This window comes from Gorilla gorilla, chromosome 3 (genome assembly GCF_029281585.2).
Source record: "Gorilla gorilla gorilla isolate KB3781 chromosome 3, NHGRI_mGorGor1-v2.1_pri, whole genome shotgun sequence".
NCBI classification, from domain to species: Eukaryota; Metazoa; Chordata; class Mammalia; order Primates; family Hominidae; genus Gorilla; species Gorilla gorilla.
Genome location: NC_073227.2, coordinates 19,542,934 through 19,554,202, shown reverse-complemented (window position 1 = coordinate 19,554,202; position 11,269 = coordinate 19,542,934). Strand labels below are relative to the sequence as shown.

At 40.2% G+C, this 11,269-nt stretch overlaps 1 long non-coding RNA gene across 1 annotated transcript in view; it reads right to left on the bottom strand.

The window, feature by feature from the left end:
• Positions 1-1,791: 1,791 nt before the first annotated feature.
• Positions 1,792-11,269, bottom strand: part of LOC134758295 (uncharacterized) — a 248,605-nt gene continuing 239,127 nt past the window's right edge. The window contains exons 4-6 of the long non-coding RNA XR_010133329.1: positions 7,264-7,331; positions 6,678-6,773; positions 1,792-3,491 (exon numbers count right to left, since the gene is read on the bottom strand). This is a non-coding gene — a long non-coding RNA (uncharacterized lncRNA). The remainder of the gene's footprint in view (positions 3,492-6,677; positions 6,774-7,263; positions 7,332-11,269) is intronic.

The following is an 11,269-nucleotide window of genomic DNA, read 5'->3' as shown; positions in this document are numbered from 1 at the left end:
ACTTTTGTGCTCCTAGTGATGGACACCCATTAACCAATCCAATCAATAAGTATCATTTGGCTGTTAGAGGCAAGGCAGGGTGGCAGTCTCTGGGGAAGGGGCTGCTGAGACAGAGACTCAGACATAAGAGATGATGCTCAGATCTCAATACCTGATGTCCCACGGGTGAGAACAGGTCTAGAATCCAGCTGGCCCAATGATGGACCCCTGAGTATCCACCCAGGCTGGACCAGGCCTGCAGGCAGAGGGGCAAGTATTTCTCACCAAGGGAAGTGGAGGGCTCTAGAATCAAGAACTGGCCATGGTGATGCAAATGAGAAGTCTCAGAGAGGTGACGATGTCACAGATCTGGTAAATGGCAGAGTCAGAACTTGACCTCAGGCAGAACTGCCTTCTAGCCAGTGCTTTTCCCATTATGTCACTACTTAAGAATGCCTACGACAAAACTAGCGAAATCTACAAGGCAGGTACCACCGTAGCAGAACAAACTTTGTACCTTACATTTTATCATCCATCTTATTTAATCTTCAAAATGATCTTGCAATATAAGATTGTGATTTTTATTTTAAAAATGAGAAAAAATGACCTCAGAGAAAGAAAGTGACTTGTCCAAAGACTCAGGCAAGGACGTAGCATAGCTGTGAGGGTCTGGGTCAGCCTCTGGCTTTTTTCTCCTTTTGGGGGGCTGGGCAAGAATGCTATGGGCTGCTTGTGCCACACAGGGTGGGGAATGGAGGCAGGGTGAGTTAAGGGAAGAATAATAAATATCAAATGCTGTCTGTTCTTGGCAAAGGGCATTAATTATATCAATGCAGAACATCATTCTGCTCTTTCCCTAATGGAAGCATAAATATGGCCCTTCTCTGCAATGAGCAATTTCCTTGGCTCTGCTGACACAATGGGAAATATCCTCAGTGAGAAAATTAAATATTGGTGTCACAGGACTATTAGAGAAACAAATGGTATTACACATTCCTCCTCCTTCCTCCACTGCCTTGCCATCTTTTCTCAGGCTGGCATGAAACCCTGAGAAGGGGCTGATGTCCCAGCCGTAGGAGTAGAGATGTTTGAGATGTCTGCCACATGGCGTTGTAAGGTCATTTGTTCATTACCAATGTCACACACTTTTATTCGGAACAACATGAGGTTTTACTGAGAGATTGTGATTCAAATTTGTGAGCTCCAGTTCAGGCTCTGCCTGTGAGTAGCTGCAAACTTAGGCAGGTTACTTAATCTCCCTGAGCTCCAGGTTTCTCTGGGCCTGTTTCTTCATCTATAAAATGAAGATGATCATTATCAATTATAATTGTCATCGTGAAACTACCTCCTTCACTGGCTTGTTTCAGAATGAATTGTGTTAGCAGCTCAAGTCTAGAAAACAGTATGCATAGCGCAGTAGTACACACCACGCAGGAATGTGATTCTTTTTTCTTTCCTAAAAGCTCCTAGAGCCTGCGTTTCACAATGTGGAGGACACAGACAGTGTCAGGCTTTGCCCTGACCTTCTGGAGTTCACCACAATGTAGCAAGCACAGAAACACAGGTGCCTGACTCTGAAGCCTGCAATTTTGAGAATGCTCACCATGTGTAGAGGCCTTTCAGAGTCTAACAACATTTCAACCACCACGGAAATGTGCTTATACATCTAGAGTCCATATTGAGCAAAACGTGACAAAAGACTATCATAAGCTAATAAAAATGTAAAATATATCTAGATTGTATTCTACCAAACATTATTAACATGCATTTGAAAAAAATATTGGAACTTATAAAAGGAAGCCATTTTATTTGGTCTGGAGACAAAGCATGGTGTCTATGGGGGTTCAGAGCTCTTACACTCCCTCTGTACCTCCCATTCCTAACGCCTACAGTTTGACAGTTATGCAACAAAACAAGTCCCAGAGGAACATCTGCCTCCTTGACCCCTTAATGAAAAGTTAGGGTGACTGATACATTTTGTGATGAGACGAAACCCAGTTAGGGAATGATATGTCCAAAACTACACAGTGCTACACAGAGAGACAGCATAAATTTAGTGCCTCAAAAGCACACACAGAGGGTTAGCAGGGAATGTAGGAAGAGAGGGTGGAGCTATTCCCCAAATGTATCATTAAGAGTCAATCCCAGGGGAGGAAAAGAGATAAATATAGAAACTAATGCAATTTGGCAAGATCACAAAGAAAAAAAAAAAAGCTGATCATCTCTAAAATGAGTGTGGCATGCAGTGCTCTGTTGAGGGAGGAGAAATGAAACAGCGGCAATGCATTTCACACTAGACGTGTTAATTTTTGCTTCTGCTTTTTCTCAAAATGTACACCTCTGCCAAAGTCTAAGATCTAAGTATCTGTTGAAATAGAAAGCAGAGCTTTGGGGGTTGGGGGTATAAAATTCATCTGGAAATGCATTTTTTATTTTCATTATTGACTCATGCACAAAAATGCTTATAAGGAGGTAGAAGGAAGTATCCGACATGGTTTCTGATGGTAAAGATGTAACAGTCAAGGTGGAGGTTTATACCTTACCTCAAAAGATCTCTTACAAATATTAGACCCTATGTGCTGACGTCATCACTGTTACACCTAGTTCAAGCTAGAACCATCTCTCATGTGTGTATAAGAGTGCCTCCAAATTAATCTCACTGCCTTTGTTTCTACTCTGGCCCCATCATTATTCACCATCTATGAAACAGTCAAAGCAAAAGGGGATTGTTCAATATCCCCATTGTGTCATGGCACCTTTGCTTAAATCCCTCCAATGCCTCTTTTTTCCTCTTGAAATCAAATAGAAACTTTTGACCTGGCCCGCAAAGTCTTCCCTGATCCTGCCTTCCTCTCTGACTTCCACTGTGACCTCCATCTCTCTTGCTCACTGGCCTTCCTGCTGTGCCTTAAACACCCCAACTTTGTTCATCCTTCCCATCATTTGGGTCTCAACTTCAGGAGCACTTGTTCTGAATGATTTTTGTCTTCACCACTGCCTCTAGGACAACTCATATAGGTCAGTTTCTGTCACATCCCTTTTTTTTTTTATTTTCTTCCTAGAAATTGACTATATCTGAACTTATTTTGCTTAATCTGCTCAATTATTTTCTAGTTTGTATAGTGCCTGTGGACACCCTACTAGAACGTAGGTTCCATGACAGCCTGAATCTCATCTGTATTGTTTGTACAAAATCGCCAGTGCCTGAGATGTAGGGGTGTACAATAAACATTTTTTGCATCAATAAATGAACTTACTTAGTAGATCTACAAGGTTTTGAAATGGTCTAGGGACATCTGGGAAGCTTTTATACAAAAAAAGAAACTAGAAGGCTGACAGAAAGATAAATGGTTAACTATGTAAATAAAGTGTGTTCTGCACCTACAATGGAGTCTTTTAACATATGTAATCTCACTTGATTTTTTGCTTCCACCATATGAGGTAGGCAGATCATGAACAACATCATCATGTCCACTTCATACATCATCCTTTAGGTCCACAGGATTATGGGCCTAAGACAATGAAAGAGATAGAGAGGAAGGGGTTTAAAGCAGGGAAATGGAGCTGTTCTTCCCATTAGTGAGGTTTCCAAGAGCTCACAAAGCTCTTCCACATCTATCATTCTATTCAGCTTTTGCAGCAGCTCTGAGAGATGTTTGCTCTCCCTGGCGGTGAGATGACAATGCCAATGCCACAGGGGGCAAGTGCAAAGGGTATGGAGCAAGGAACTTAGGTCATGTCTCAGCTGCTCCCTTAATTGTGCTGACTTGGAGAAAATAATTTAACCACTTTGTGCCTCAATTTTCTCTTCTGTAAATGAAGAGATACTTATTCTCAAAATGGAGGTGAGGATTGAGTAAATCAATCCTTTAAAGCTATTTATCATGGTGTATGGAAAGTGTACAACTCAAAGTTATTACATTATGATTATGATTGTTTTATTAAACCAAGGCTCAGGGAGTAATTAGACTCACTTAAGGTCATATAGTAATAAAAGGATGGATCAAACTCAGATCTGGCTGACTCTAAAGCTGAATGTAGCCACAGAGCCAGGGTGGCTGCTCTCTTCTAAAAAATGCAGTCACTGATAGTCAATTCCACAGGTAAATGTGTGATTTATACACTTGGACCACTCCTTGTCATTATTATATGCGCATATTTATTTTCCTCAGTGAGGCAATACGCACTTGGAAGCAAGGATTGACTATCTACAAAGCAGAACTTAATGTTGGGTGCTCAATCACATCTTGTCAATTCATAGCCTTTCCCCTAAACTTTGTCCAAAACCATTCACCCTTTTTATTGTTCCACTGACTGTGGAGGTGAGTTTGCCTCTAAAGCAACATTGTTAGTGTCCCTATGTCATTCCTTGCCTTGCCCAGGTATGGACTCCGGTTTTTCATCTCAATATGAAGGAGCTCAGTAAGTTGGTATAGGTCTCCAAGGCCATCTCTACTATTAATACAAAGCATTGCTGCTGTTTGTCTAGAACAGTAGCTCAAGTGCCACCTGCTCATCTGCGGCTTTGACAGTGTTTATAATAACAAGCTTGAGTTGAGCACTTGCGTACTAAGCATTGAGCACTTCAGAGGCAGAGATGGCTCCACCTTCAAGAAAATACATTCTAAGGAGAAAATTGACACCCATGAGATAATTACAAAACAGTGAGTGAATTCCCATGAAAAAAAGAAGAATAGAAAGGGCTCAGAGGAAGCACCTGGTAACATTAGGGAAGAGGAAATCACTCAGTGGTGGCTTTCTGAAGAAAGTAATGTTGAAACTGAAATTTGTAGAAATAATGGAAATTACACCACCTAATAAAGGTGGAAAGATTACTTTGTGGGTGAAGATGGGGGTGGTTTTAACAAAAGCATGGAGTCCTCTTGCACACAAAAGTGGACAGGGCGGGCCATCACCTATTTTTGGTGCCTGGACGATGAAGATCAGGGCACCCAGTATCAGGATGAGTCTCTAAATCTCTTACATGTGGTGCTAGGGTGCTGAGACATTTTCCTGCAGGTGTGGGGGAATTCAGAAGACAACAGTGAGGCAATGCAGAAGCAGTAGCAACAGCACCATCTACTCATGCGAAGCACTGTGTTAAATCCTCCACAAGGATTATGCCATCTTTGCAAAAACCCAGTTAATTGATGTGGATGGAATAAGAGCCCCAAAGATGCCCACATCCTAATCCTCCAAATGTATGCATATATTACCTTACATTTTAGAAAGAGACATTGAGAATGTGGTTAAGTTAAAGATCTTAAGATGAAAATGTTTTCTGGATTTTTCTGGGTGGGCCCACTTTATAAGGACAAATGTCCTTATAAGAGAGAGTCAGGAGGGTCAGAGTCAGAAGCAGAGATTGGGGTGATGTGTGGTCATAAGCCAGGGGATGCTGGCAGCCTCTACAAACTGGAAAAGAATAGTAGTAAATGGGTGAGCTTCTAGAAAGAACCAGCTCTGCCCATCCAGTGTAGACTTCTGACCTCCAGAACTGTAAGATAATACACTTGTATTGTTTCAAGCCACTGAGTCGGTGGTAATTTGATATAGCAGTAATAGAGTAAACTAATACATGGTATGATAAAATCTTCATTTTAGCAATGAAGAAACTAAGTCTCAGTGGGGTTCATTTGTCCAAGATCATAACAATGCTATAAAATGGCAGAACTAGTATCACAATTAAATTGTTCAAATTCACTCTCCAGTACTGCTACCAACAATTTTTTTGGCTGAATTGAAAGTAGGTTCTTGACAATTCCTTCCACTTTCCATTCTTGGCAATCCCCTTTATGCAATAGTTATCCCCAAAAATGTCTCACTCTCTACAAAATAAATGAGAATGCAGAGATCTTTGACTTCTGCCAAAAAAAAAAAAAAAAAAAAAAAAACTAAACTAAAGGACAGGGGGGAAACACGGGTTATTAACATCTCAATGAGATCAGAAAATCTGAGTTTAAAAATTAGATTGGGCGATAAAAAGCGCATTCTTCATAAATATTTAACCTCCATCAGCATGACAGTAATTAGAGTTGAGCTGAGCACATTACTGGCAGCGGGCTGTCCCGGTTTCTAAAATGGAAGGCCTCCTTTTGCAGCTTCTATGAGAAATAAATGATAAGAGTTCAAGAAAACAAAACACTGCATCGGCCACCAACATTTTTTTTGAAATGCCACCAAAATGATGCGTTTTAATTGTTGAACTCCTAGCAAAACTGCCTTCTATTTTAAGGCTAAAATGGATCTGAGGACTGTATATGACCATCTCAAACAGTTACCCTATCTCATACTTCTATATTCATTCTCTATGCCTTTTTGGCAAATTGAATTCCATAATGGCCTTGATTTGTTCATGCCTCCCTGAGTGCACACCCTTTGCTAATGTCCTTCAACATTGACTCTGACTCCAGGTTTGGGCATGTGGTTCGCTTTGATCAAAAAGTAGAAATCCTGGACGAGCTTATGAGATGACAAAAGATATGTAGTCTAGTTGCCTATTGACCCTAGATGGCAGCAAGCTAACTGCCACCCATGAAGGTCAACCATCATACACTATCCAGCCCCAGAAAACCACCCACTGACTGACTATGGACTGCAATGATAATGTAAGTAAGAACAGCTCAGACTAGCAGAATCCTCTGGCTGAACCCAGCCCAGACTGCTGATGTGCAGAATCAAGAACTAAAAATACTTACTGTTTCAAGTCACCCAGTTTTAGGTCCACTTGTTATTCAGCAAAGGTCAACTGATCTACTTCCCACTGCATTCAGACATGCTCTTGTGTCTTCATTCTTAAAATTAACAAAATTAAATGATCCAAACAGAAGGAAACAAACTTACAGCTCATCTTTGCAAGCAGCTGCTTTGCAGCCACAAATCTATACCATTGCAGGGGAGTAAACTGGTCACAAGCTGTCTCTACCACTCTCTCTCCATTCCACCTCATCCCCAGTTTCACTTTTACAGCCAAATCTGTTGAAATGGTTGCTATTCGACTTCTTCACTTCCTCATCACTCTTTGCTTGCTCTAGTCTAGTTCTTGCTCCCACCCCTTCACATCACTATTTATACTGAGTTTTGTTAGGACTCTATTATTTGGTGACAATAATATAGCAGAAATCAGAACAGAAAGCAACAGGGACTCAAACTGAATACACTAACAATCTAAAAAGGAAAGTTATCATTAGGATATAGTGTCTCAAATAACCCAAGAATGGAGACCAGCTGAATCTAGTGGTTCAGCCACTGCTAGAACCAAATTTTCTTCTCTCTATGTCTTACCTTTGGGTCTTTCCACATGTTTCCTCCTCTCTTTTCTCTTGCTGCACACTGACTGTCTCTTTCCTAGCCTGAAAAACAGGAAAAAAAATTATGTTAGTAACATCTGAATTGCATCATTCTAGTGCAAAAGAACAGCCAGACCCAACTGTCCTCATTTAATGGAATCCACATTCCCTGAAGACCTCTTCAGTTGGCCCAGCTTGAGTAAGACACCCACCTCTGTACTGACCAGCTGTGACCAAGATTTGGAGTCATACTCTAATTACATAGAATCTCTCTTGATAACCCTGTGGATAGAATTGGGGGAGGGAGGGATAGATCTCGGAAAAGCAGATCCCAGCAATGTGGTGGGTACCAAGTTGACAAAGGAATGGGTATCCACTGCCGTTCACCTCTTGATTCCCAGCCTTGTAGTCTTTCCATAGACATAATTTCAAAACTTCCATACCCTATATGATCACATCTTCCCACTACAGGTTTTGTTATAATAGCAGCTCTCAGAATTACAACTTTATTCTTCTTTGTATAATTACACAATTAGCGTCTCTCTGTCCCACTAGTTTATATTTACTAAAAAACAGGGGCCAGTTTGTTGCTTGGGTAAGGTCCTGGCCCATGATAGGAACCCAATACATGTTTGTGAGTGACTAAATAAACAAAAAGTGATTTTAAGATTTGGAATCCAAAATTATGTCATTCCTCAAAAAAGGGACAAAACATGGTGTACCTGGGCCACTGTGTTCTGAATCCACAATATATTATCTCTTTTGTGAGGAGAGGAGGGTGAGACATCAAAATGTTGGAAATTCAGCCAAGTTCACACAACTAATATGTGGTAGAGCTTGGACTTCAATCTCTATATTTTTACATAAGAATCTCTGCTTTTGACTATTCTGCTCTATCGATTTTTCTAAACGTACAATGGTGGGAGAAAAGCAAGATAACGGCATTAAACTTCACCAAAAAAAAAAAAAGAAAGAAAGAAAAAGAAAAAAAGTTGATGCAGTAGGCACTGGTCATTGATCTGGAGAATAAATCACATTCTGTTGAACAAATATAGTAAGGTGAGTAACAGGATAAATGGAGCACATGAAGATGAATTCTTGGAATCACCTCTTTGATCACAGAGTGAAATTCATGTTCAGTCATGTGGCTGCACATGATTGTGCCTACAAAGAGGATTTCTTTTATGTGTATACCTATATAGCCTTGTGCTAGAAGTCTTATTATCCAGCATAGAACCCTCCCCTGGTCTAAGCCATATTCTAATTGACTGCACCTTAGAAACAAGACTTAGGAAGAAAGATAAGATGAGGACTATAAGCAGGAGTCCTTTGGAAAGACATGTGGGTTCACATTTTCTTAAGTCATCTGATTGCTTCCAGCTAGCCCTAATCCACATTTCCGTTGTCACCTCCAGTTACCTGGGGTCTCAGATTTCCAGTTAAGAGCAGAAAATCCTTCTCTTTATAAATGTATGTTTCTGATATCCAATTAGCTTATAGTGTCTAATTAAAAAATAACCATGCACATAGTATGATGACCTGATGAAATACCTTTAATCATTAGTGTCAATGCACACATCTGAGATGAAAAATCAGCAGGTTAGCTTCACTAGTGAATTCACTACAATGGAACAATTGCAAACTCTTTAGTCCAAAGTGAATCCATTCTCATTGCTCTCATTACTCATGACACTGCAGCTCTGAACATCTGCTACTTATAATACTGCCTGTGGCAAAGTTATGGTGCTGTGTTTAAGAGCGTGAAGTTTAGATGCAGAGTATGTGAGTTAAGTGCTAGCTCTATGTTGGGGCTCAGAAACCAATACCCCAGGATATGGTGCTTTGTAGACGCTGAATTGTAAAAGAGACCTCTAGGTCTCTCTGGCTCTGCCCGTATTGCTCACCCACCATCTCTCCCTAAGCATGGGATAAAGTTGTTATCCGAAGTTTTTGTGTTTACCTAAGGTCAGGACCTGCCAAAGAAGAAAACAATTACCCTCCATCTCTTCCCTGAGTGTTCATTAACTGAGCACATATAGAAGGAAAGAAGACTGAAGTCTTTCAACAAACACGGATAGACTTTGTCACAAACCATTGTTCACTCTGCAAGCCCAATAGACTTTGCCCCAGACCATTGTATGCTTTCAGACCCATTGAATCCCACTAAAAATCATTTACTATCCTCCTAAAATCATGCACATTTCCCCATGTATTACAGAGGATATATCGCCATCTGTACCCCATTGAAATATTAGGCATTTACCCTGTAATTCTCTCTGTGCACATGGTAGCAATATATTTGTAAAGACTTTTCTCTTATTAATCTGCCTTACTGTGAGTTGATTTTTCAGTGAACTTTCCAAGGGTGGAGGGGAAATTCACTTGGCACCAACATCTACTACCCACTGGCTGTGTGACTTTAAATAAGTTACTTGACTGCTAGGTGCCCGAGGTTCCCCATTTATAATATGGGTAATAATAGGGTTATTGTCATGGTTAAAGGAGATTAAACAGTGTGTACCCTTTTTATAATATATGATTTGTGATAGTTATCAATTCATGTATTTGTTCAAAATACTCTTATTACAAATAATAAAATCCAACTTTAACTAGCTGAGACAAAAATGATTTATGGAAATCAAGACTAGAAAGAAGATAAAACATGGAAATAGTTGAATGTAGAAACTCACATACCATCATACATTCTTCTTGCTGAAGACAGGTTTTTTCTTTTCTATTTTCTGGATGGAGCATAATGGCCACAGTCAACCCTTTTTTGGTTTACTTCTCTTCAATTCAAACAGCAGCTGGACTTAACTATAATATTCATTTAATTCTCAATTGCCAGTTAAGCTATTTCGTTGTCATGGTTTTGGGTCAGGGGCTTAGCCTTGTTTCAAGGCACTGTGGCCAAAGGATGGGATGCAGTTATACCAATGGACATCTCGCAGAGTAACCACATAGATGGAGTAGGGAGGAGGGGAGAGTTTCAAAAAGGCACAGGGGGAAGGAAACAGTTCCCAGTAAAGAGGAGTACTATGTGAGAAAAAGAACATTAGCTTTCTACCAAGACTCTGATTTAATATCTTTGTGGCAGAATCTAAAAAACAGTTTTTAGTCTTCATTTATTTGGCCTATCAATAATGGCTGACAAGACCAAATCTCCTTGAAATTGTGTCTTTCTTTGGAGGCTGTGACATCTATTCCTTTTTGTTTCTACTCTTTTATTGCCCTTTCTATGTCCACATTCTCTATACTCTGCTCTTCAATCCTGTAGTTGAATATTGGAGTTTTTCAAGACATTTTTTTATCCTGGGTACTTTCATCTTTGTGTATTTTTTTCTAGGTGATCTCAGTCACCACCAGTTTCAGAACCCATCTATACGCTGATGACTCCAGCTTTAGATCCAGAGCTTCACACTCTTCACTCAACCTTTCCACTTCTACTTCCTCATAAGTATCGCAAACTGGACATGACTAGAACAGAACTCAGGGCTTCCTTTTTGAACTTGCTCCCGATCTGCTATTCTCCCACTTGGTATTTTATGCATGCCCTCTAGAAATAGAAATAGGCACAAAGGAGCAACCAACACTGACTATCTTTGGCTTTTTTATTTTATTTTATTTTTTTGTGGATCAGGTTAGGACGATCAATTTTGCTTGCTGGGCAGAAGCTATCCCTGGTAATGGATTATCTTCAACTATCTCAGTTAAAGACACTTCTGCATAGCAAGCACAATATTTTCTTGATTCATTCCTTAAATACGAGTCACTATTGAACCAAGGCAAGCCAGTGTTTTCTATTGGCATTTCTTGAAGATCTTGCCTAGAGGTAAGAAGCGGGATGGTCAAGGTGTTACAGTCGTGAGGCATCTCGTTACAAGGGAGAGGCAAAAGGAAAAGGGTAGTGGGGTTAAGGATGTTACAATGAGAGATGGTGACATGAGAGGGAGATCATAAAAGAAGCTCATCAGAGGCGAATCTACTCAGAATAATGCTGA